Raw genomic sequence first — 5,000 nt, 5'->3', positions numbered from 1 at the left:
AATCCATTTTCCATTAAGAAAATCACCCACAAAACCCACAAGAAAATAGAGTGGAAAGAGTTTGGGAATGGAGGAATCGACATCCTCCCCTCTTCCGAATCACTCACGAATATGTAATCTAACTCTCGTACCTTAGCTCGACGAATCCACAAGCTTGCTCTTCTCTTTCTCCCCCATGAGCTCCTTGCCCTAGCTAAGCTCTTCAACTTCTCAAGAATTGCAACTTATGAGACTATTCATGGTTGACTTGGCTACTTATAGCTCTCTCTCTATTCTCATGGATCAAAGCCCACTTGGCTTAGGCCCAATGCCTATTCTACGCCCAAAGGCCCAAACAACATAACTTCTCGCTCATTAACTTACGTTCTCGCTAAATGATTATCTGCCGCTTAATAATTTAATTATAAATCACGCCCTCGCGTAATAAAATAATTAAATAACGAATACTAAATTTTGGGTCGTTACAACTCTACCCCCCTTAAAAGATTTTCGCCCTCGAAAATTACCCGACCAAAACACAACTCCGGATAAACTCCCTCATCCGACTTTCTAATTCCAACTTGCATTCTAACCAACGGGTTTCTTAGTCATAACACCTTAACCGATACGGTCTCTTACACAAACCCCGATTCAAAATCACACTTCTTCCGAATTCATACCAACAACACATACAAACTCCAAATCATACCAAGTTTGACAAAATCAGTCAATCCCAATCGACACAATCTCGTCTACTCATCAACAATAGATCAAGGACAGCTAATCCCTTGATTTGTCGATAGATAGTCAACAATCGTGATGATGGCATAAACCATTCTCATCAAACTACTTAAAACTTTCTCTTAACATCTTACGGTACTCGCAGCACCACTCCAAAACAAAACCACTTAACCCAAAATACTCCGAAAGACCCTTCCGTTGCATACTTCACAACTTTTCAAACTCCATAAGTTCTTGACTGCGTCGAATCTCACTCCAACCATTCATTCGGTAGCACAACTTCTACGCTCATTTGTTGTCCGACCTCTCAAAGTTCTTAACACATTCCAAAAATATATTATCTCCAACCGTCAAATTCTTTTCCTTCGTAACTCCCAAATCATTGCGTCGAACCCCATCATAACTGTTTTATTTTCCAAATAATCTCTTATCCAATTTCTGACTTCCTTAACATGACCTTCCCGATATCATTTCCTGTCGAAATATTCTTATCCAAAATATTACCTTAAGTCACTCGTCGACTCACTATCATCCCACCGTTCACGACGAAAATATCCATAATCATTTATTTCCTTCCCACATGGTATTACTATACTATTCCCATAGATATGATGTGTCCGACATCTCTAATCTCCACCGACTTTTCCATTTCATAGTTAACTTTTTCCAATTGCTACAAAACATCATTTGACACTTACTTTGAGCATTGCTTCCAAATTCTTAATACACATTTTCCAAACACAACAATCACTTATGTGTGAGATAGTCCTTTCCGCAAATTCTTACTTGACATAAGTCACTTTCTTACGTCTCTCTAATACTCGTGCTTGACACGTTTCCAAAGGCTAACTTTCTTATCCCCAAACATCCAAAGGTAACACTTCGCACTTAGTTTCTCAAATCTTTCCAAGAAATGACCACTCGGTTCAAACATACTCAACCTTTATAAATCCTTCCTAGGCTCTTCTTGATCACCTAGTAATTCTGTATTTAAATCTCAGCTACTATCAAGAGTTGATTTCCAAACAACCATGATCTCCGTCTTGTTGATTCCAACACAACTCTCATCAGATTCCTCTGAAAACTTTTCATCAACAAAGCTTCCATCTTTATCACTCTTCCTCCTCTTTGAGGATGAACCATCAAGTGAAAGACAACCAAACAATGGAACATTCTTGCTACGAGTTTCGCTAGAAACACCACCAGTCCCACTTATTGTAATCGGGTTTTCGGTTCCCTAACCACACCTTCCATCCTTGACATCAATCTCCCATTTAACTTAACCCTCAAGGTATCCACCATTCGCATACTCGTCGTATGATCATCACTAGGTTTTCTTACCCTCGACGCACACGTCTTCTTCGTTTCCCAGCAACGGTGTTCACTTAACATTCAATCTGCTCCATCGTTCCCCAATGGCCACATTCTCCCTACGGCTAAACAACTTCATTCCGACTCACTCCGAAATGATCATCTGATACTTCCTCCAAAGTATTCTCCAAATAAGAACTCCACTTCGAACAATGCTACTAAATCTTAAACAATCCACTTCAAGAACATCTCTATTCGTCCTTACTTCTCGCGTTCGAAACATCTTGGAGAGACAAAATATTCTCCCCCACTTATCTCAAACCCACCTTTATACTTCCACTAGAACATCCGGTGTAAGCACCTAACCGTCCTATCGATTCCAAATTTATTCCTCCCAAGAGAAATCTAATACCGACAGCATTCACATGCATGTCGTATGAAAAGGGTAAACATAAGGTAAGATATCTAAGCATCTACTCAAAACCCCTGTGCAGTCCTCTTGACAAACACACCACTGCAAAATACATAAACACACTATTCCCGTCTATGCTAACGTAACAACCTACGTAACAACTAGCATACATAATTACTACCACATGTCTATACATATATTTATAACTAAACTATATGTAAGACAATGAAACATCCATGTACACAAGACATCGAGTCAAGTACATGCATTACATTTCGTTTGTCCGCATACTTACAACATCTACTCAAACATGTATAAAACATAGCATGTTCTCAAACAAGTTCTCATCATGAGAATACATTCACATAGTTCAATTAAAGAACCACACTAAGTACTAGTAATCAATCTACCACATGTTATAAACAAACATATAACAACACACATTAGGATCTACTTAAATCCTACTCCTTTCTCACTCTAGTGAAAAATTCATTTTCACTTACTCAAAAGAAAATAATCTTATGTTTTCAACAAAATCTTCATCACATGCAGTTTTACATCATGCTGGATCATCAACTGTTAGCAATAAGCATCTACAACCCAAAAGTTCAAACCACACAAATTTTTAAAACTTAAGCATAAAAATACTCAACCACTACTTGACTTGATAACTTATAACAATGATAAGTATCAATCGCATCAAGTACACACAACAAGAAAAGACAGACACAACTGGCACACACGCTCACTCGATCTGACTGCACAGACCGGCTCTGATTGACACGTAACCTCACAGTCCGAAGACGACCTGCTCTGATACCACTTTGTAACACCCAAACCCGTTATTTAATTAACTCTGCCTTTATAAAATCTTTTTCGAAAATACGCAGCGGAAAAATTAAAAATCTGATTTATAAAGCGCTGGTTTGAATATCACAAACTTCATTCAAAGATAATACTAATACATTTATCTAGTAAAATATTCGAATGAACTAAAAACAAAACCTCGCATCGAACGATGCGTTATTAGTTATACAAAACGGATACTTTTCAAATGAAAGCTTAAGACCAACAGAGTATACTAAGAGGACTACATGCGTATACATATAAAAACCCCTTTTTCCCGTGTCTCAATCAGAGCAGAGCTTCACCATTGCACTCGGACGAGGCTAACACATTACCTGTCAACCTGGACCCCCAAAGGTCCAGCAATTAACACAAAGCAGAGAGTTAGAAAACATAAACATAAATATAAGTGTGAGTAGTATACTACACACTTCACACGCTATCATACATTTCTAACTCACGCACATACATCGTCAAATACGACTACCAATTAATCATTCATTTACAAACACACCAATCATATAGTTTCACGTCTTCTCGGACACTACCAAAGTGTACATTTTATAGTCATGACGGACTCTACACTTGTTCATTTTATAGTCATGACGGACTCTACATTTGTTCATTTTATAGTCATGACGGACTCTACTCATATACCAAGACATGGCAACAATCACAGTATTAAACAATTAGTAAATACCAAAGCTTAACACATACGGAAAACACATTACAATCCGATCAGATAATGTCACATAACAATTATCAAATACATGTGCATTTACCCTAATGCATCTAATGCCAATTATCCAATGTCATGTCATCCCTAGACACGACTAATGCATGTGGTACCATTTCCACGTTGTTCAGATTTCAGTCATGACGGACTGTTCAGATTATAGTCATGCACGGACTGTTCAGATTATAGTCATGCACGGACTGTTCAGATTATAGTCATGCACGGACTCTACATCAGTTTTACATCGTTGCTGGATGGTGTCAGTTTTAGATCATGCAGGATCATCATCAATACAGTTTTAAATCATGTCGGATCTCGGTTATCATCAACCATCTCACTCATAAAGAGGAGTCTCACAGTTTTATATCATGTTTGGATATGGGCTCCAGATCTCGGATAACATAATCCCATCTTCGGCCACTTTTCATAAACATAATCTATTTTCATCAATTATTGGAATTCACATGATTCCCATAACACAATTATTCATGAATGCATGATTACTTTTAAACACATCAAATACATGACGCTATCTAGCTCGAAGCTATTCATTCACTGATGCGGAAACACAATTCCAACATCTAACACATTAGGATAACACAATATCCTATCACTCAAATCATAATTATTCACATGATAATTATCTGCATAACCATTTTTATACACATAAGTTTCATTTACACTTATGTCATAAAACACACATCATTTCCTTAACATTGCAAATTAATGCTAAAACATAAACATAGTCACTTGAACTACAAGTCATTGCATACGCGTGCGAATCATATAACGATTAACAATAAGCATTAACAACATCAACATGTATCAACAAACATGTAAGGATACCCTTAAACCATGTTACAAGTGCCTAATTGTACTTAAAACAATTATCAAAAAGTTGCTGTCACAGTGCTGTTCGCTGAGCGAATCCGTAGCGAACCCGTAGCGAACACGTAGCGAACACGTAGCGAACCC

Source organism: Trifolium pratense, unplaced genomic scaffold (assembly GCF_020283565.1).
Source record: "Trifolium pratense cultivar HEN17-A07 unplaced genomic scaffold, ARS_RC_1.1 scaffold_57, whole genome shotgun sequence".
NCBI classification, from domain to species: domain Eukaryota; kingdom Viridiplantae; phylum Streptophyta; class Magnoliopsida; order Fabales; family Fabaceae; genus Trifolium; species Trifolium pratense.
The sequence above is the reverse complement of the archived record's forward strand: the minus strand, read 5'-3'. Positions refer to the sequence as shown.